The 23,709-nt window shown below is 45.6% G+C and overlaps 1 pseudogene; it reads left to right on the plus strand.

The window, feature by feature from the left end:
* Positions 1 to 23,709, plus strand: part of LOC141167335 (uncharacterized) — a 253,708-nt pseudogene that overhangs the window by 33,406 nt on the left and 196,593 nt on the right.

The raw sequence follows: 23,709 nt of genomic DNA on the forward strand, positions 1-23,709 counted from the left end.
CAACTTTTTTTTAAAATATACAGAATTGTATGTAGAGCCTAACTTCATGGTTGCTCTGTACACTAGGAGCTAGGACCCACCTTCTCTCAACTACCCATCTCTTGCAATTAACATTTAACCCTGTGCTACTTGCTTGGAGCCCATTCTCTCATTACAAATTCTAGAAAAATTGCACTTGGCTTGTACGCCTTCTTTGCCTACATGAAGATCCCACCATGATTGGCTGCTTTTCGGCCTACAAAAAAGTAAGGTCAAATCTTGTTCTACTGTTGCAGATGTGCAGCCCATCAGGGTGAAAGAGGAGCCGGAAACTGAAGTGTCCACTGCATATGGGACATCGGAGAGTTCTGTGGGCAGAAAATCGGGACGTCTGTTACATGCGCAAATGTGCAATAGAGTTGAGCAGCCGGCCTGTCACTCAGAAGCCCCTATAGGGCAAGATCTGGTAGATCAAAGTTTCTATAAAGGTAATATGTTTTTATTTTCATTTCATTCTTCATTCATTGTACATATTTCACACTAAATATGTATAAATTACAAGAAATATACGCATTATGCATCACCAACAACCCCAACCCTCCTTCTCGGTAGAAATATATATAATTTATGAGTTTGGTGTCCTACAAACCTCTTGTCCCAAGAATACACATTCCAATCCGGTTGATCCATATATCTGTACATCTGGAGAAGCTTTCCTCATTTAATTTTCATTGTTGTGTCTTATGACATTAATGACTTATCCTCAGGATTGGTGGGGGTCTGATTCTTTGCACTCCCCACAGATCAGCTGCTATTAGCTTCAGTATTGGCGCCATTGAAGATAATAACAGCTGATCAAAGGGGGTGGTTAGTGTTGGACCCCCACCGATCCTGAAGATGAGTCATCAATATCATTGTAGTGGAACCCCCACCCTCCTTTAACCCTTGAAGAGACTCTGTCACCAGGTTTTGCTACCCCAACTGAGAGCAGGATAATATAGGGGCAGAGACCCTGGTTCCAATGATGTATCCCTTACTGGGCTGCTTGCTATCATTTTGATAAAATCACAGTTTGATCTTCTGCAGATGTATCAGTTCTCTGAATGATGAGTTCTGTATAACCCCGCCCATACCCCTGATTGGCAGCTTTATGCCCATGCACAGCGTACCCAGAAACCGGCCAATCCTCTTTCAAGACTACTCGGGTCTCTTCATCAGGCTCAGTGAAGAGACCTGAGTAGTCTTGAAAGCTTGCTATTTGTTACCATCTTTTCAGTTAGACATTAAAAATGTATCAACCACTAAGGACTCTCAAGTGTTAATATTTTCCTATCTATTGGCTAACATGGTATAAAGAATATATTTTTCCTTGGTGATGAACCAAAAATTTAGCAAAGATATATAATTTTATATACCCAACACCCTTTCCCGATATCTGGAATAATTTTCGAGAAGATAAAATAATTTTCCTCAACCTGTTACACAATTTGGAGATTGATCTATATCTCTCACTTGTGTCCTACATATATTGTTTAATTTATTGTTCCCTTTCTATGAATAAATACCAATACAGAGTCTAACTCATCGAAATTGGAGAACAAGACTCCCATTCAAGCCCCTGAGATCTGATGTGACATGTCAGGAATACTTTCCAGTTTGAACAATGGTGATAAGCGCACAGTGGCCGGTCTGCCTCTGAAACATGTCTTCCGATGCTTCGGAACATCTCGCCCCTTACTCTTCTTTAGAGTTAGAGCCCCTTTCCCTCATCACCCATTATAGGAAAAGCATTCACTCTGCTCCCAGACCTCCATTGCCTACATGATAATCCCACCGTGGGTGTTTTGATCTTTACTAGGTGTATATGCAACAAAGGTCACGGATGAATCTTCTATTCCTCTGTTGCAGATATGCAATCATTCATAGTAAAAGAAGAACCTGAGTATTATTCAGAGACCGATGTGTCCAAGAGATATTTGCTGGTGGAAAGTCCTGTGTGCCGCCAACAGAAGCTTTTGGTACGATCACAAAACTGCAATGGACTTGAGAAGCTGCTCTATCATCCAGAAGACTCTACAAGTCAAGAACTGGTAGACCAAAGTTTTTATAATAGTAAGAAAGCAATTTTTTTATTCAATTAATGTGAAAAATATAAGACTCCTACTCGTCATACAAGTCATCCCATCACCCCAGCCCTCACCACTACCATAAAAGTACCATGGAGATAGGTGCACTCATACATGGTCACTTTTCCAACTCCTCTTCTCTTTATCAGGGTGCTATAATGGGGTCAGGACAAAATACTGCGTGATTGCGAGCCAATATATAATCTTGAAAATTACAGAATTTACCTCCCCAAAGCTCAAAGGATCCTGATTTTAAGTATTTAATAATCAACATTACTTTCTAGTTTGTATCCCGGAAGATGAGGAATGAATCTGCAGTCTGTCTCTGAGAAGACCTGTCAGCTCTCCCATGTCTTGTTTTCTTAGACCTCTGCCTTGTGCCAATCCTCTGTTTCTCCTACAAGGAATGTATGAATAAATTGACAACCAGGTGTCAGCAATTGGGGTCAGGTGTTCCTACACAGTCCGACACTGTCCAATCAGTGCTATTACTATCAGACCTTGTAGGGGAATGGTAACACCCAGTTGTCGTACAGGAATACCAGAGGAACGGCACGATGCAGAATTAAATGACAAGATGCTCCAGGATTGTCGTTCTATGGGGAATACAGGTATTCTGGAAAACAGAAGATGTCAGGACAGCTGTTGGGTCTAATTACATGTTTTTTCCCATGTGAGGGTATATATGTCCCCCTAACCTTACTTTTCTTAGTTGCTGTTGATTTTATGCTCCTCCATTCTAGAAAGACAGTGCACTTTATGCATACAATTCCCATTCCTACAACTCCACCTTGGATGGTGCGTCGTTCCAGCTCGTCTATATCAGAATCCCACTCTGACCGTATAGACTTCTACCCATCTTGGTGTACATACAATAAGGTTGTGTTCACACTGAGTATTTTCAGGAGTTTTTGGAATGGAAACTATTCAGAATCCTCCCCAAAAATTGCTTCAAAAAACACTTCCAAATCCTTTCTATAGGAATTCCTTGTGGCTGTTTATATGAGGAGTCTTTTAAACTTCTCTCTTTTTTTTTTAAACCTGAAGATGTTTTGGAAAACGCCTGTGGTAAGCAGGTGTATGGTAATTCTTTTGGAGCGCTGTCCAATTAAAAGGCGTCAAAAAAACTTTTTAATATATAAAAAAAAAAACCTCTTCAACAGCCTCGGGAAAAGAAAAATTGCTCCAAAACCTCCCCAAATACAGGCGTTTCTTGAAGCATTTCTGCTTGAAAACTCATGGTTTCTAAACTCCTTTAGAAAAGGAGCCGCCTGAAGAATGAGCATGTTAAAATCTATATTATAAGGCTGGATGCGTGTCTCTGTCTGAAGCCTCATTAGACTGAGCATGCTCAGTGTGGCGCCATGACGACAATATGTCCAGGACAAGAGAGAGAGGAAGAGAGAGACACATTCCTGAGTACACCCCTATATTATCAGTACATTATACATACAGCGCTCAGCATAAGTGAGTACACCCCTCTGTATCCTCAGTACGTTACACATACAGCGCTCAGCATAAGTGAGTACACCCCCCTGTATTCTCAGTACGTTACACATACAGCACTCAGCGTAAGTGAGTACACCCCCCTGTATTCTCAGTACATTATACATACAGCGCTCAGCATAAGTGAGTACACCCCCCTGTATTCTCAGTACGTTATACATACAGCGCTCAGCATAAGTAAGTACACCCCCCTGTATTCTAAGTACGTTATACATACAGTGCTCAGCATAAGTGAGTACACCCCCCTGTATTCTCAGTACGTTATACATACAGCGCTCAGCATAAGTGAGTACACCCCCCTGTATCCTCAGTACGTTATACATTCAGCGCTCAGCAAAAGTGAGTACACCCCCTGTATCCTCAGTACGTTATACATACAGCGCTCAGCATAAGTGAGTACACCCCCCTGTATTCTCAGTACGTTATACATACAGCGCTCAGCATAAGTGAGTACACCCCCCTGTATTCTCAGTACGTTATACATACAGCGCTCAGCATAAGTGAGTACACCCCCCTGTATTCTCAGTACGTTATACATACAGCGCTCAGCATAAGTGAGTACACCCCCTGTATCCTCAGTACGTTATACATACAGCGCTCAGCATAAGTGAGTACACCCCCCTGTATTCTCAGTACGTTATACATACAGCGCTCAGCATAAGTGAGTACACCCCCCTGTATTCTCAGTACGTTATACATACAGCGCTCAGCATAAGTAAGTACACCCCCTGTATCCTCAGTACGTTATACATACAGCGCTCAGCATAAGTGAGTACACCCCCCTGTATCCTCAGTACGTTATACATACAGCGCTCAGCATAAGTGAGTACACCCCCCTGTATTCTCAGTACGTTATACATACAGCGCTCAGCATAAGTGAGTACACCCCCCTGTATTCTCAGTACGTTATACATACAGCGCTCAGCATAAGTGAGTACACCCCCCTGGATCCTCAGTACGTTATACATACAGCGCTCAGAATAAGTGAGTACACCCCCCTGTATTCTCAGTACGTTATACATACAGCGCTCAGCATAAGTGAGTACACCCCCCTGGATCCTCAGCACTTTATACATACAGCGCTCAGCATAAGTGAGTACACCCCCCTGGATCCTCAGTACGTTATACATACAGCGCTCAGCAAAATTGAGTACACCCCCTGTATCCTCAGTACGTTATACATACAGTGCTCAGCAAAAGTGAGTACACCCCTATGTATTCTTAGTACGTTATACATACAGTGCTCAGCGTAGGTCAGTACACCCCCCTGTATTCTCAGTACGTTATACATACAGCACTCAGCATAAGTGAGTACACCCCCCTGTATTCTCAGTACGTTATACATACAGTGCTCAGCGTGCGTACACCCCCCTGTATTCTCAGTACGTTATACATACAGCGCTCAGCATAAGTGAGTACACCCCCCTGTATCCTCAGTACGTTATACATACAGCGCTCAGCGTAAGTGAGTACACCCCCCTGTATTCTCAGTACGTTATACATACAGCGCTCAGCGTAAGTGAGTACACCCCCCTGTATTCTCAGTACGTTATACACACAGCGCTCAGCATAAGTGAGTACACCCCCCTGTATTCTCAGTACGTTATACATACAGCGCTCAGCATAAGTGAGTACACCCCCTGTATCCTCAGTACGTTATACATACAGCGCTCAGCAAAAGTGAGTACACCCCCCTGTATTCTCAGTACGTTATACATACAGCGCTCAGCATAAGTGAGTACACCCTCTGTATTCTCAGTACGTTATACATACAGCTCTCAGCGTAAGTGAGTACACCCCCCCTGTATTCTCAGTACGTTATACATACAGCGCTCAGCATAAGTGAGTACACCCCCCTGTACTCTCAGTACGTTATACATACAGCGCTCAGCATAAGTGAGTACACCCTCTGTATTCTCAGTACGTTATACATGCAGCGGTCAGCGTAAGTGAGTACACCCCCCAGTATTCTCAGTACGTTATACATACAGTGCTCAGCATAAGTGAGTACACCCCCCTGTATTCTCAGTACGTTATACATACAGCGCTCAGCGTAAGTTAGTACACCCCCCTGTATTCTCAGTACGTTATACACAGAGCACTCAGCATAAGTGAGTACACCCCCCTGTATTCTCAGTACATTATACATACAGCGCTCAGCATAAGTGAGTACACCCCCCTGTATTCTCAGTACATTACACATACAGCGCTCAGCAAAAGTGAGTACACCCCTCTGTATTCTCAGTACTTATACATACAGTGCTCAGCGTAAGTGAGTACACCCCCCTGTATTCTCACTATTATATATACAGCGCTCAGCGTAAGTGAGTACACCCCCCTGTATTCTCAGTACGTTATACATAGTGCTCAGCAAAAGTGAGTACACCCTCCTGTATTCTCAGTACGTTATACATACAGCGCTCAGCGTAAGTGAGTACACCCCCTGTATTCTCAGTACATTATCCATACAGCGCTCAGTGTAAGTGAGTACACCCTCTGTATTCTCAGTACATTATACATACAGTGCTCAGCGTAAGTGAGTACACCCCCTGTATTGTCAGTGCATTACACATATAGCGCTCAGCATAAGTGAGTACACCCCCCCGTATTCTCAGTACGTTATACATACAGCGCTCAGCGTAAGTGAGTACACCCCCCTGTATTCTCAGTACGTTACACATACAGCGCTCAGCATAAGTGAGTACACCCCCTGTATTCTCAGTACATTATACATTCAGCGCTCAGCATAAGTGAGTACACCCCCTGTATTCTCAGTACGTTATACATACAACGCTCAGCGTAAGTGAGTACACCCCCTTGTATTCTCAGTACGTTATACATACAGTGCTCAGCAAAAGTGAGTACACCCTCCTGTATTCTCAGTACGTTATACATACAGTGCTCAGCGTAAGTGAGTACACCCCTATGTATTCTCAGTACGTTATACATACAGCGCTCAGCGTAAGTGAGTACACCCCCTGTATTCTCAGTACATTATACATACAGCGCTCAGCGTAAGTGAGTACACCCTCTGTATTCTCAGTACGTTATACATAGAGTGCTCAGCGTGAGTACACCCCTCTGTATTCTCAGTACGTTATACATACAGCGCTCAGCGTAAGTGAGTACACCCCCTGTATTCTCAGTACATTATACATACAGCGCTCAGCGTAAGTGAGTACACCCTCTGTATTCTCAGTACGTTATACATACAGCGCTCAGCATAAGTGAGTACACCCCCCTGTATTCTCAGTACGTTATACATACAGCGCTCAGCATAAGTGAGTACACCCCCCTGGATCCTCAGTACGTTATACATACAGCGCTCAGAATAAGTGAGTACACCCCCCTGTATTCTCAGTACGTTATACATACAGCGCTCAGCATAAGTGAGTACACCCCCCTGGATCCTCAGCACTTTATACATACAGCGCTCAGCATAAGTGAGTACACCCCCCTGGATCCTCAGTACGTTATACATACAGCGCTCAGCAAAATTGAGTACACCCCCTGTATCCTCAGTACGTTATACATACAGTGCTCAGCAAAAGTGAGTACACCCCTATGTATTCTTAGTACGTTATACATACAGCGCTCAGCGTAAGTGAGTACACCCTCTGTATTCTCACTGTTGTATATAAAGCGCTCAGCGTAAGTGAGTACACCCCCCGTATTCTCAGTACGTTATACATAGTGCTCAGCAAAAGTGAGTACACCCTCCTGTATTCTCAGTACGTTATACATACAGCGCTCAGCGTAAGTGAGTACACCCTCTGTATTCTCAGTACATTATACATACAGTGCTCAGCATAAGTGAGTACACCCCCCGTATTCTCAGTACGTTATACATACAGCGCTCAGCGTAAGTGAGTACACCCCCCGTATTCTCAGTACGTTATACATTCAGCGCTCAGCATAAGTGAGTACACCCCCTGTATTCTCAGTACTTTATACATACAGCGCTCAGCATAAGTGAGTACACCCCCTGTATTCTCAGTACTTTATGCATACAGCGCTCAGCATAAGTGAGTACACCCCCTGTATTCTCAGTAAGTTATACACACAGCGCTCAGCATAAGTGAGTACACCCCCCTGTATCCTCAGTACGTTATACATACAGCGCTCAGCAAAAGTGAGTACACCCCCTGTATTCTCAGTACGTTATACATACAGCGCTCAGCTTAAGTGAGTACACCCCCCTGTATTCTCAGTACGTTATACATACAGCGCTCAGCGTAAGTGAGTACACCCCCCTGTATTCTCAGTACATTATACATACAGCGCTCAGCATAAGTGAGTGCACCCTCTGTATTCTCAGTACGTTATACATACAGCACTCAGCATAAGTGAGTACACCCCCCTGTATTCTCAGTACATTATACATACAGCGCTCAGCGTAAGTGAGTACACCCCCCTGTATTCTCAGTATATTATACATACAGCGCTCAGCATAAGTGAGTACACCCCCTGTATTCTCAGTACGTTATACACACAGCGCTCAGCATAAGTGAGTACACCCCCCTGTATTCTCAGCACGTAATACACACAGCGCTCAGCATAAGTGAGTACACCCCCCTGTATTCTTAGTACATTATACATACAGCGCTCAGCAAAAGTGAGTACACCCCCTGTATTCTCAGTACTTTATACATACAGCGCTCAGCATAAGTGAGTACACCCCCCTGTATTCTCAGTACGTTATACATACAGCGCTCAGCATAAGTGAGTACACCCTCTGTATTCTCAGTACGTTATACATACAGCGCTCAGCGTGAGTACACCCCCCTGTATTCTCAGTACGTTATACATACAGTGCTCAGCATAAGTGAGTACACCCCCCTGTATTCTCAGTACGTTATACATACAGCGCTCAGCGTAAGTGAGTACACCCCCCCTGTATTCTCAGTACGTTATACACACAGCACTCAGCATAAGTGAGTACACCCCCCTGTATTCTCAGTACGTTATACATACAGCGCTCAGCATAAGTGAGTATACCCCCCTGTATTCTCAGTACGTTATACACACAGCGCTCAGCATAAGTGAGTACACCCCCCTGTATTCTCAGTACGTTATACATACAGCGCTCAGCATAAGTGAGTACACCCCCCTGTATTCTCAGTACGTTATACATACAGTGCTCAGCATAAGTGAGTACACCCTCCTGTATTCTCAGTACGTTATACATACAGCGCTCAGCAAAAGTGAGTGCAGCTCCTGTATTCTCAGTATGTTATACATACAGCGCTCAGCGTAAATGAGTACACCCCCCTGTATTCTAAGGACATTATATATACAGCTCTCAGCATCAGTGAGTACACCCCCTGTATTCTCAGTACGTTATACATACAGCGCTCATCATAAGTGAGTACACCCCCTGTATTCTCAGTACCTTATACATACAGCGCTCAGCGTAAGTGAGTACACCCCCCTGTATTCTCAGTACGTTATACATACAGCGCTCAGCAAAAGTGAGTGCACCTCCTGTATCCTCAGTACGTTATACATACAGCGCTCAGCGTAAGTGAGTACACCTCCCTGTATTCTCAGTACGTTATACATACAGTGCTCAGCATAAGTGAGTACACCCCCCTGTATTCTCAGTACGTTACACACACAGCGCTCAGCATAAGTGAGTACACCCCCCTGTATTCTCAGTACGTTATACATACAGCGCTCAGCATAAGTGAGTACACCCCCCTGTATTCTCAGTACGTTATACATACAGTGCTCAGCATAAGTGAGTACACCCTCCTGTATTCTCAGTACGTTATACATACAGCGCTCAGCAAAAGTGAGTGCAGCTCCTGTATTCTCAGTATGTTATACATACAGCGCTCAGCGTAAGTGAGTACACCCCCCTGTATTCTAAGGACATTATATATACAGCTCTCAGCATAAGTGAGTACACCCTCTGTATTCTCAGTACGTTATACATACAGCGCTCATCATAAGTGAGTACACCCCCCTGTATTCTCAGTACGTTATTCATACAGCGCTCAGCGTAAGTGAGTACACCCCCCTGTATTCTCAGTACGTTATACATACAGCGCTCAGCAAAAGTGAGTGCACCTCCTGTATCCTCAGTACGTTATACATACAGCGCTCAGCAAAAGTGAGTACACCCCCCTGTATCCTAAGTACGTTATACATACAGCGCTCAGCAAAAGTGAGAACACCCCCTGTATTCTCAGTACGTTATACATACAGCGCTCAGTGTAAGTGAGTACACCCCCCTGTATTCTCACTGTTATATATACAGCATTCAGCGTAAGTGAGTACACCCCCCTGTATTCTCAGTACGTTATACATATTGCTCAGCAAAAGTGAGTACAACCTCCTGTATTCTCAGTACGTTATACATACTGCACTCAGCATAAGTGAGTACACCCCCCTGTATTCTCAGTACATTATACATACAGCGCTCAGCATAAGTGAGTACATCCTCCTGTATTCTCAGTACGTTATACACAGAGCACTCAGCATAAGTGAGTACACCCCCCTGTATTCTCAGTACATTATACATACAGCGCTCAGCAAAAGTGAGTACACCCCCTGTATCCTCAGTACATTATACATACAGTGCTCAGCAAAAGCGAGTACACCCCTCTGTATTCTCACTGTTATACATACAGCGCTCAGCGTAAGTGAGTACACCCCCTGTATTCTCAGTACATTATACATACAGCGCTCAGCGTAAGTGAGTACACCCTCTGTATTCTCAGTACATTATACATACAGTGCTCAGCGTAAGTGAGTACACCCCCTGTATTGTCAGTGCATTACACATATAGCGCTCAGCATAAGTGAGTACACCCCCCCGTATTCTCAGTACGTTATACATACAGCGCTCAGCGTAAGTGAGTACACCCCCCTGTATTCTCAGTACGTTATACATACAGTGCTCAGCATAAGTGAGTACACCCCCCTGTATTCTCAGTACGTTATACACACAGCGCTCAGCATAAGTGAGTACACCCCCCTGTATTCTCAGTACGTTATACATACAGCGCTCAGCATAAGTGAGTACACCCCCCTGTATTCTCAGTACGTTATACATACAGTGCTCAGCATAAGTGAGTACACCCTCCTGTATTCTCAGTACGTTATACATACAGCGCTCAGCAAAAGTGAGTGCAGCTCCTGTATTCTCAGTATGTTATACATACAGCGCTCAGCGTAAGTGAGTACACCCCCCTGTATTCTAAGGACATTATATATACAGCTCTCAGCATAAGTGAGTACACCCCCCTGTGTTCTCACTGTTATATATACAGCGTTCAGCGTAAGTGAGTACACCCCCCTGTATTCTCAGTACGTTACACATACAGCGCTGAGCATAAGTGAGTACACCCCCTTGTATTCTCAGTACGTTATATATACAGCGCTTAGCGCAAGTGAGTACACCCCCCTGTATTCTCAGTACGTTATACATACAGCGCTCAGCATAAGTGAGTACACCCTCTGTATTCTCAGTACGTTATACATACAGCGCTCATCATAAGTGAGTACACCCCCCTGTATTCTCAGTACGTTATACATACAGCGCTCAGCGTAAGTGAGTACACCCCCCTGTATTCTCAGTACGTTATACATACAGCGCTCAGCAAAAGTGAGTACACCTCCTGTATCCTCAGTACGTTATACATACAGCGCTCAGCAAAAGTGAGTACACCCCCCTGTATCCTAAGTACGTTATACATACAGCGCTCAGCAAAAGTGAGAACACCCCCTGTATTCTCAGTACGTTATACATACAGCGCTCAGTGTAAGTGAGTACACCCCCCTGTATTCTCACTGTTATATATACAGCGTTCAGCGTAAGTGAGTACACCCCCCTGTATTCTCAGTACGTTATACATATTGCTCAGCAAAAGTGAGTACAACCTCCTGTATTCTCAGTACGTTATACATACTGCACTCAGCATAAGTGAGTACACCCCCCTGTATTCTCAGTACATTATACATACAGCGCTCAGAATAAGTGAGTACATCCTCCTGTATTCTCAGTACGTTATACACAGAGCACTCAGCATAAGTGAGTACACCCCCCTGTATTCTCAGTACATTATACATACAGCGCTCAGCAAAAGTGAGTACACCCCCTGTATTCTCAGTACATTATACATACAGTGCTCAGCAAAAGCGAGTACACCCCTCTGTATTCTCACTGTTATATATACAGCGCTCAGCGTAAGTGAGTACACCCTCCTGTATTCTCAGTACGTTATACATACAGCGCTCAGCGTAAGTGAGTACACCCCCTGTATTCTCAGTACATTATACATACAGCGCTCAGCGTAAGTGAGTACACCCTCTGTATTCTCAGTACATTATACATACAGTGCTCAGCGTAAGTGAGTACACCCCCTGTATTGTCAGTGCATTACACATATAGCGCTCAGAATAAGTGAGTACACCCCCCCGTATTCTCAGTACGTTATACATACAGCGCTCAGCATAAGTGAGTACACCCCCTGTATTCTCAGTACATTATACATTCAGCGCACAGCATAAGTGAGTACACCCCCTGTATTCTCAGTACTTTATACATACAGCGCTCAGCATAAGTGAGTACACCCCCCTGTGTTCTCACTGTTATATATACAGCGTTCAGCGTAAGTGAGTACACCCCCCTGTATTCTCAGTACGTTACACATACAGCGCTGAGCATAAGTGAGTACACCCCCTTGTATTCTCAGTACGTTATATATACAGCGCTTAGCGCAAGTGAGTACACCCCCCTGTATTCTCAGTACGTTATACATACAGCGCTCAGCATAAGTGAGTACACACCCTGTATTCTCAGTACGTTATACATAAAACGCTCAGCGTAAGTGAGTACACCCCCCTGTATTCTCACTGTTATATATACAGCGTTCCGTGTAAGTGAGTACACCCCCCTGTATTCTCAGTATATTATATATACAATGTTCAGCATAAGTGAGTACACCCCCTGCATTCTCAGTACGTTATACATACAACGCTCAGCGTGAGTACACCCCCTTGTATTCTCAGTACGTTATACATACAGTGCTCAGCAAAAGTGAGTACACCCTCCTGTATTCTCAGTACGTTATACATACAGTGCTCAGCGTAAGTGAGTACACCCCTCTGTATTCTCAGTACGTTATACATACAGCGCTCAGCGTAAGTGAGTACACCCCCTGTATTCTCAGTACATTATACATACAGCGCTCAGCGTAAGTGAGTACACCCTCTGTATTCTCAGTACGTTATACATAGAGTGCTCAGCGTGAGTACACCCCTCTGTATTCTCAGTACGTTATACATACAGCGCTCAGCGTAAGTGAGTACACCCCCTGTATTCTCAGTACATTATACATACAGCGCTCAGCAAAAGTGAATACACCCCTCTGTATTCTCAGTACTTATACATAGAGTGCTCAGCGTGAGTACACCCCTCTGTATTCTCAGTACGTTATACATAGAGTGCTCAGCGTAAGTGAGTACACCCCTCTGTATTCTCAGTACGTTATACATACAGTGCTCAGCAAAAGTGAGTACACCCCTCTGTATTCTCAGTACTTATACATACAGCGCTCAGCGTAAGTGAGTACACCCCCTGTATTCTCACTGTTGTATATACAGCGCTCAGCGTAAGTGAGTACACCCCCCTGTATTCTCAGTACGTTATACATAGTGCTCAGCAAAAGTGAGTACACCCTCCTGTATTCTCAGTACGTTATACATACAGCGCTCAGCGTAAGTGAGTACACCCCCTGTATTCTCAGTACATTATACATACAGCGCTCAGCGTAAGTGAGTACACCCTCTGTATTCTCAGTACATTATACATACAGTGCTCAGCATAAGTGAGTACACCCTCTGTATTCTCAGTACGTTATACATACAGCGCTCAGCGTGAGTACACCCTCTGTATTCTCAGTACGTTATACATACAGCGCTCAGCGTAAGTGAGTACACCCCCATGTATTCTCACTGTTATATATACAGCGTTCAACGTAAGTGAGTACACCCCCCTGTATTCTCAGTACGTTATACATAGTGCTCAGCAAAAGTGAGTACACCCTCCTGTATTCTCAGTACGTTATACATACAGCGCTCAGCATAAGTGAGTAGACCCCCTTGTATCCTTAGTACGTTATACATACAGCGCTCAGCAAAAGTGAGTACACCCTCTGTATCCTCAGTACATTATACATACAGTGCTCAGCAAAATTGAGTACACCCCTCTGTATTCTCAGTACGTTATACATACAGCGCTCAGCAAAAGTGAGTACACCCCCTGTATCCTCAGTACATTATACATACAGTGCTCAGCAAAAGTGAGTACACCCCTCTGTATTCTCAGTACTTATACATACAGCGCTCAGCGTAAGTGAGTACACCCCCTGTTTTCTCACTGTTGTATATACAGCGCTCAGCGTAAGTGAGTACACCCCCCTGTATTCTCAGTACGTTATACATAGTGCTCAGCAAAAGTGAGTACACCCTCCTGTATTCTCAGTACATTATACATACAGCGCTCAGCGTAAGTGAGTACACCCTCTGTATTCTCAGTACATTATACATACAGTGCTCAGCATAAGTGAGTACACCCCCCCGTATTCTCAGTACGTTATACATACAGCGCTCAGCGTAAGTGAGTACACCCCCCTGTATTCTCAGTACGTTACACATACAGCGCTCAGCATAAGTGAGTACACCCCCCTGTATTCTCACTGTTATATATACAGCGTTCCGCGTGAGTACATCCCCCTGTATTCTCAGTATATTATATATACAGCGTTCAGCATAAGTGAGTACACCCCCTGCATTCTCAGTACGTTATACATACAACGCTCAGCGTAAGTGAGTACACCCCCTTGTATTCTCAGTACGTTATACATACAGTGCTCAGCAAAAGTGAGTACACCCTTCTGTATTCTCAGTACGTTATACATACAGTGCTCAGCGTAAGTGAGTACACCCCCTTGTATTCTCAGTACGTTATACATACAGTGCTCAGCAAAAGTGAGTACACCCTCCTGTATTCTCAGTACGTTATACATACAGTGCTCAGCGTAAGTGAGTACACCCCTCTGTATTCTCAGTACGTTATACATACAGCGCTCAGCGTAAGTGAGTACACCCCCTGTATTCTCAGTACATTATACATACAGCGCTCAGCGTAAGTGAGTACACCCTCTGTATTCTCAGTACGTTATAGAGTGCTCAGCGTAAGTGAGTACACCCTCTGTATTCTCAGTACGTTATACATACAGCGCTCAGCGTGAGTACACCCTCTGTATTCTCAGTACGTTATACATACAGCGCTCAGCGTAAGTGAGTACACACCCATGTATTCTCACTGTTATATATACAGTGTTCAGCGTAAGTGAGTACACCCCCCTGTATTCTCAGTACGTTATACATACAGCGCTCAGCAAAAGTGAGTACACCCCCTGTATCCTCAGTACATTATACATACAGCGCTCAGCGTAAGTGAGTACACCCTCTGTATTCTCAGTACATTATACATAGTGCTCAGCATAAGTGAGTACACCCCCCTGTATTCTCAGTACGTTACACATACAGCGCTGAGCATAAGTGAGTACACCCCCTTGTATTCTCACTGTTATATATACAGCGCTTAGCGCAAGTGAGTACACCCCCCTGTATTCTCAGTACATTATACATACAGTGCTCAGCGTAAGTGAGTAAACCCCCCTGTATTCTCACTGTTATATATACAGCTTTTAGCGTAAGTGAGTACACCCCGCCCTGTATTCTAAGGACATCTATAATATAAGGCGGGATGCGTGTCTCTGTCTGAAGCCTCGATAGACTGCGCATGTGTGACGCGCAGTCTGGCTCCTGACAGAAGCAGGCATCCAGCCGTTACAGGTAAGAGGAGTATATGGCGCCGGAGATCGTGGTATGTGTAGACACTGAACGCATACCGCGATCTCCGGCACCATACTTACATACTTACCTGACCGGGAGGAGCGTTGTCGCGGCGCCTCTCTTCGCTGGAGACCGGGGGCGGAGTGAAGACGTTGGACTGGCGCGTGCGCATTGTGCTATCCGGCGCCATTTTACTGAAGACACATTTACAGTGTGTCTTCAGCAAAATGGCGCCGGACAGCACGGTGCTCCAGCGCTGCACTCCTCCCCCGGCCTCCGGCAGAAGAGGACGCAGCAGCGCTGGAGTACAGAGAAGAAAGGTGAGTATAACTGTTTATTTTTTTTGTATGTGTGTACAGTGTGAAAGGGATGAGGGGACCACACATAACAGGATTGTGGGGTGAGGGGACCATGCATATATCAGGATTGGGGGTGTGAGGGGTACCACACATACCAGGATTGGGGGGTGAGGGGTACCACACATACCAGGATTGGGGGTGAGGGGTACCACACATACCAGGATTGGGGGGTGAGGGGTACCACACATACCAGGATTGGGGGTGAAGGGTACCACACATACCAGGATTGGGGGTGAGGGGTACCACACATACCAGGATTGGGAGTGAGGGGTACCACGCATACCAGGATAGGGGGGTGAGGGGTGCCACGCATACCAGGATTGGGGAGTGAGGGGTGCCACGCATACCAGGATTGGGGGGTGAGGGGTACCACACATACCAGGATTGAGGGTGAGGGGTACCACGCATACCAGGATAGGGGGGTGAGGGGTACCACGCATACCAGGATAGGGGGGTGGGGGGTGAGGGGTGCCACGCATACCAGGATTGGGGGGTGAGGGGTACCGCGCATACCGGGATTGGGGGGTGAGGGGTACCGCGCATACCAGGATTGGGGAGTGAGGGGTACCACGCATACCAGGATTGGGGGGTGAGGGGGGTACCACGCATACCAGGATTGGGGGGTGAGGGGGGTACCACGCATACCAGGATTGGGGGGTGAGGGGTACCACGCATACCAGGATTGGGGGTGAGGGGTACCACGCATACCAGGATTGGGGGGTGAGGGGTACCACGCATACCAGGATTGGGGGTGAGGGGTACCACGCATACCAGGATTGGGCGGTGAGGGGTACCACGCATACCAGGGGTTGGGCGGTGAGGGGTACCACGCATACCAGGGGTTGGGCGGTGAGGGGTACCACGCATACCAGGGGTTGGGCGGTGAGGGGTACCACGCATACCAGGATTGGGGGGTGAGGGGTGCCACGCATGCCACGATTGGGGAGTATGGGGTACCACGCATGCCAGGATTGGGGAGTGAGGGGTACCACGCATGCCAGGATTGGGGGGTGAGGGGTGCCACACATACCGGGATTGGGGGGTGAGGGGTGCCACGCATACCGGGATTGGGGGGTGAGGGGTGCCACGCATACCGGGATTGGGGGGTGGGGGGTGCCACGCATACCGGGATTGGGGGGTGAGGGGTGCCACGCATACCGGGATTGGGGATGAGGGGTGCCACGCATACCGGGATTGGGGATGAGGGGTGCCACGCATACCGGGATTGGGGATGAGGGGTGCCACGCATACCGGGATTGGGGATGAGGGGTGCCACGCATACCGGGATTGGGGATGAGGGGTGCCACGCATACCGGGATTGGGGATGAGGGGTGCCACGCATACGGGGATTGGGGGTGAGGGGTGCCACGCATACCGGGATTGGGAGTGAGGGATAGGGTGCCATGCATACCAGGATGAGGGATACCATACACACCAGGATAGGGATGAGGGGTGCCACGCATACCAGGATTGGGGGTGAGGGGGGCAGCACATACCAGCATGGGAGACCATATACCAATAAAAATGCTCGCCCCCCCCGGGCGTAGAACGGGTTCAATAGCTAGTAAGTGATATAAGATGGAACATTTTCACAGCGATGCCGTTTTAACATTACTTTGCATCATGTTCATTTTATGGGGCGCTTTTTCTGGCGGATTGCAGGCAGATAGTGTGACCATGTGCACACAGCCTAAGCGTCACATATAAATCCTTTGTATTTCTCTTTCAGCAGCACAATCCATCACAGTCAAAGAGGAGCTAGAGTATTTTTTTGAGACTGATGTGTTCCCCAGATATTGGACAACGGAAAGTTCTGTGTGCGTCAAACCGGATCTTATGTTACCAGCGCAAATGTGCAATGGAGTTGAGAAGATGGTCTGTCATTCTGGAGACTCTACAAGACAAGACCTGGTAGGTCAAGGTTTCAATAATGGGAATAAATCTTTAGTTCAGGCAATTCGTGACCAGTATGAAGGAACGACGTGGGTTGGGTCAAGTGTCACCAAGTCTGAAGTGATGGCTGAGCGCAAATCCCATCTCACGGAGAGATCTCACAAATGCACGGACTGCGGAAAATGCTTCAACAGTACTTCACACCTATTAAGACCGAGGAGAATCCATGCAGGTGAGAGGCTTTATTTATGTGGCAAATGTGGAAAAAGTTTCATTGATAGCGCCTAGCTTGTCATACATGGAAGGACGCACACCGGTGAGAAGCCATATGCCTGTAGCAAATGTGACAAGAGGTTCATATGCAAGTTGCACCTTGTGAGACACCAGAGATCTCACACGGGTGAGCGGCCGTACGTGTGCAGCAAATGTGGTAAAAGGTTTGCTCAGAGCTCCAATCTTCTCACTCACTTGAGAACCCACACGGGGGAGAAGCCGTATTCTTGTTCTTATTGTGAAAAATGTTTTATCCGGAGGTCCCATCTTGTGCGTCATCAGCGGATTCACACAGGACAGGGGCCCTATGCTTGCAGTGAATGTGAGAAAAGCTTCACAGAAAGTTCTGGTCTGCTGAAACATCTGAGAACACACTCAGGGGAAAAGCCTTATGCCTGCAGCCAGTGCCAAAAATCATTTATGGACAAGTCCGCCTTGGCCAACCATCAGAGAACTCATACAGGGGAGCGGCCATATCCTTGTAGAGACTGCGGGAAAACGTTCTCTCACAGCTCCGCTCTGGTGAAGCATGTCCGTATTCACACTGGTGAAAAGCCGTATGCATGCAGAAAATGTGGGAAAAGTTTTTCTCAGACCTCGGCCCTTGTGAATCATGAGACAACTCACACTGGAGAAAAGCCATTTTCATGTTCTGACTGTGGGAATTGTTTTACACAAGCGTCCTCCCTTGTAAAACACCAGCGGACTCACACAGGAGTGAGGCCATACACCTGCGGAGAGTGTGGGAAGAGTTTTACATACAGCTCCGTGCTCGTCAAACATGAGAGGACGCACAAAAAATAACACATTGCTTAAATATAAATTAAAAAAAACCTTTCCCAAACCTAAAAACACCCTTAAATTAAATGGTTTCTCCAGGAATAATGAAAGAAAGAAAATGTCATTAAGAATAAATATCTTTAGTTTAGAAAATCGTATTCATTTTGTCAGGAGGTAATAACTACAATCATCACCATCTTGTTACACTGACAGAAAACAAAATAATAGGACAGGAGCCTCTGAGCATGTGCAGTAGGACGCTCTGCTGCTGTGTCCTGGAAGGAACTTATACTATTAGCTCCAGGACACAGCAGCAGAACTGCACATGCTCCCAAACACATCTTGTGAAAGGGTTATTCCCACACTATCAATCATGTAGGTTTTCTCTGGCCAGTTTGCACATGCTCAGTAGACGCTTGCTATTCTTCTATAATGGGTATCCTCCTCTTAAAGGGGTTGTCCGGGCATGGGAATTTGATTACTTATCTAAAGTATAGGCAATTAATAGCAGATCAGTGGGGGTCCAACTACTTTTGCCCCCACTGATCAGTTATTTTTTTTTGTTCCAGCAGCCGGGTTTAAACACAATGAATGGAGATGCTGAGCACAGCTTTGTTCAAACTGTAGCTGCCGCTGCTGGGTACTGCAGGACAGCTCCTGTTCTTTTGTATAAAACCAGTGCTGCAGTGGCCGCTACACTTTGAACAAAGCTGCGCACAGCAGCTATTTTTTGTGTTGTTGCGGAAACCCCTCTGTAGGGAGAGCTTTGGGGGAGACGCTAGGGGTCTCCACACTTTTGGCAGTCTTGACCAAATTAGGGCTACAATATACACACGTGTCTGTGTACAGAGCCTATCTGCTGGGCCTTAAAACAGGGATCCTTTTTATTATCAAGTTAGAAAAAGGAAGTGAATAACGGTAGCAACATACAGTGGTGGCCAAAAGTATTGGCACCCCTGCAATTCTGTCAGATAATACTCAGTTTCTTCCTGAAAATGATTGCAATCACAAATTCTTTGGTACGATTATATTCATTTAATTTGTCTTCAATGAAAAAACACAAAAAGAATTGTCCTAAAGCCAAATTGGATATAATTCCACACCAAACCTAAAAAAGGGGGTGGACAAAAGTATTGGCACTGTCTGAAAAATCATGTGATGCTTCTCTAATTCGTGTAATTAACATCACCTGTAACTTACCTGTGGCACCTAACAAGTGTTGGCAATAACTAAATCACACTTGCAGCCAGTTAACATGGATTAAAGTTGACTCAACCTCTGTACTGTGTCCTTGTGTGTACCACATTGAGTATGGAGAAAAGAAAGAAGACCAAAGAACTGTCTGAGGACTTGAGAAACCAAATTGTGAGGAAGCATGAGCAATCTCAAGGCTACAAGTCCATCTCCAAAGACCTGAATGTTCCTGTGTCTTCCGTGCGCAGTGTCATCAAGAAGTTTAAAGCCCATGGCACTGTGGCTAACCTCCCTAGATGTGGACGGAAAAGAAAAATTGACGAGAGATTTCAACGCAAGATTGTGCGGATGGTGGATAAAGAACCTCGACTAACATCCAAGCAAGTTCAAGCTGCCCTGCAGTCCGAGGGTACAACAGTGTCAACCCGTACTATCCGTCGGCGTCTGAATGAAAAGGGACTGTATGGTAGGATACCCAGGAAGACCCCACTTCTTACCCTGAGACATAAAAAAGCCAGGCTGGAGTTTGCCAAAACTTATCTGAGAAAGCCTAAAACGTTTTGGAAGAATGTTCTCTGGTTAGATGAGACAAAAGTAGAGCTTTTTGGGAAAATGCATCAACATAGAGCGTACAGGAAAAAAAAAGATGCATTCAAAGAAAAGAACACGGTCCCTACAGTCAAACATGGCGGAGGTTCCCTGATGTTTTGGGGTTGCTTTGCTGCCTCTGGCACTGGACTGCTTGACCGTGTGCATGGCATTATGAAGTCTGAAGACTACCAACAAATTTTGCAGCATAATGTAGCGCCCAGTGTGAGAAAGCCGGGTTTCCCTCAGAGGTCATGGGTCTTCCAGCAGGACAATGACCCAAAACACACTTCCAAAAGCACTATAAAGTGGTTTGAGAGAAAGCACGGGAGACTTCTAAGGTGGCCAGCAATGAGTCCAGACCTGAATCCCATAGAACACCTGTGGAGAGATCTCAAAATGGCAGTTTGGAGAAGGCACCCTTCAAATATCAGGGACCTGGAGCAGTTTGCCAAAGAAGAATGGTCTACAATTCCAGCAGAGCATTGTAAGAAACTCATTGATGGTTACCGGAAGCGGTTGTTCGCAGTTATTTTGGCTAAAGGTTGTGCAACCAAGTATTAGGCTGAGGGTGCCAATACTTTTGTCTGGCCCATTTTTGGAGTTTTGTGTGAAATGATCAATGATGTGATTTTTGCTTCATTCTCTTTTGTGTTTTTTCCTTGCAAGCAAATTAAATGAAGATAATAAGACCAAATAATTTGTGATAATACTCAGTTTCTTCCTGAAAATGATTGCAATCTGACAGAATTGTAGGGGTGCCAATACTTTTGGCCACTACTGTATATGGGCATAAGATCATTTGAGCAGAAAGTTTATAGCTTATAAATTCAACTCTCCGGTAACCTACACTTATGAAACCAGACAATGTCTAAAACAGTTTCCCAAATTAGCAAGACTTACATACTGTCTGGTTACTTTTAAAATAAAATAAAACTTAATGCTAAGCAAGAAGTGAAAACCAAAGTTATTCTTCTGAGATATAAATTGTCTTAAATGATAATAAAAGTAAGCTAATTAAGAACAACATCTACAAGACATGAGAAAGACATGAGCCATCGTGAGGAACAGTATTGACGGACGCGTGTGTGATGGAAGTGCTGGGCCGTCTCCTGTTAGCCATGGAAATTATTATGTTTGGTTAATGGCCAGATAGTTTAGGATTTATTTTTTTAATGTTGATGTGATTTACTTTACCTCTATGAGAAGAAAATAAAGTTGATTAATTCCAGTATGAATAAAAACCTTTACTTTTGTATTGAAGTTTTTATTGAGTTTGAGTCTAAACACTTAAAGGGAATCTGAAAGCAGTTTTTTTGCTATGTAATCTGAGAGCAGAATGGTGTAGAGGTAGAGAGCCTGATTCCAGAGATGTATCACTTACTCTGCTGCTAATTGTTGTATCAAAATAATCAGTGTTTTATTTGCCGAATTATATCACTAGAGGACGTCTGATGTCCTGTAGTCATCCTGCTCCCTGTAACACCGCACCACTGAATGGCTTTCTGTGTATACTGTATATTGACAGAAAGCTGCCAATCAGGGGTGTGGGCAGGGTGGTACACAGCTCAGCATTCAGAGAGCTGGTAAATCTGCAGCAGAGAAAAAAATGATTTTATCAAAACTATACCAAGCAACCCAGTGAGTGACACATTGACCACTGGCTCCAGGAAGTCTTCGATCAGTGCTTTGAACAGAGCAAGCTCTTACCTAGCTACTATGGAATAATTGAATTAACCTCTTCCTTCACCCATATAGGGGTGGGGGGGGACTGCCTAGCCTTGGAGTGATTACAGAACCTGCAGGCGGTGGTACACCTCATTTTCACATGTCAGATTATAAAAGTTGCATCCCCCAGAGCAGAGGGAAATGAAGTCTATGCCCCCAGGTCTCCTGGATCAATTAAAGGCTATAATTATACTTTCATAGGCTGTTTATAAAAATGATCAAAAAAAGTAAATAACCCCATAAATTCCAGAGCCAAAGACCTGTTGAGCGGGCGTATTAGATATTTTAGTGTTTCTTTTATTTTAATACTGCCATTTGCCTCATACATCACTGTTTTTGGTATAAATTATATTACCACATGTCAAACAATTTACCAGTTGGTGCAGTAGTTCCTAAGAAAACCATCAGAGTCCGCATTCATGATCTGCAGGTTTTTGAGTCTGTGTATTTGAATAATTAATTGAAAGGGGAGTGTTCAAAATAATAGCAATGTGGAGGTCAATTAGCGAGGTAAGTCATTCTGTGAAGAAACAGGTGTGTATCAGGTGGCCCTTATTTAAGGGTGAAGCTAGCACATGTTGTGTATGCATTTCTCCTTGAAAGCCTGAGGAATATGGGTTGTTCAAGACATTGTTCAGAAGAACAGCGTACTTTGATTAAAAAGTTGGAGAGGGTAAAACTTATAATGAAGTGCAGACTGTAACGGGTCTGGGAGGTGGAACCTCTGAGCAACGATACAAAGGGGCAGTCCTTGTAAGGAAGCGGGTGGCTCCCAGGGTAGGTGGGCAGGTAGTCACGGCAAGTGACGGGGACAGTCTCTGGGTAGAAGGGCAGGGGGTCACGGCAAGTGACGGGGACAGTCTCTGGGTAGAAGGGCAGGAGGTCACGGCAAGTGACGGGGACAGTCTCTGGGTAGAAGGGCAGGAGGTCACGGAAAGTGACGGGAACAGTTTCTTGACAGGCGGGTGGTCACGGCAAGTGATGGCTAAGCCTCCAGGTAGGCTAGCAGGCAGGTAGCAGGCGCACGCTCCCAGGTGAGCGGGTAAGAGTCTCTGGACAGGCAGGTGGTCACAGCACGTGACGGCAGAGCCTCCAGGTAGGCTAGCAGGCAGGTAGCAGGCGGACGCTCCCAGGTGAGCGGGTAAGAGTCTCTGGACAGGCAGGTGGTCACAGCACGTAACGGCAGAGCCTCCAGGTAGGCTAGCAGGCAGATAGCAGATGGACGCTCCCAGGTGAGCGGGTAAGAGTCTCTGGACAGGCAGGTGGTCACAGCACGTGACGACAGAGCCTCCAGGTAGGCTAGCAGGCAGGTAGCAGATGAGCGCTCCCAGGTGAGCGGGTAAGAGTCTCTGGACAGGCAGGTGGTCACAGCACGTGACGGCAGAGCCTCCAGGTAGGCTAGCAGGCAGGTA

The sequence above is a fragment of the Phyllobates terribilis genome, unplaced genomic scaffold (genome assembly GCF_046119375.1).
Source record: "Phyllobates terribilis strain yellow unplaced genomic scaffold, ASM4611937v1 Scaffold_11__3_contigs__length_659146591, whole genome shotgun sequence".
In the NCBI taxonomy this organism is placed as follows: Eukaryota; Metazoa; Chordata; class Amphibia; order Anura; family Dendrobatidae; genus Phyllobates; species Phyllobates terribilis.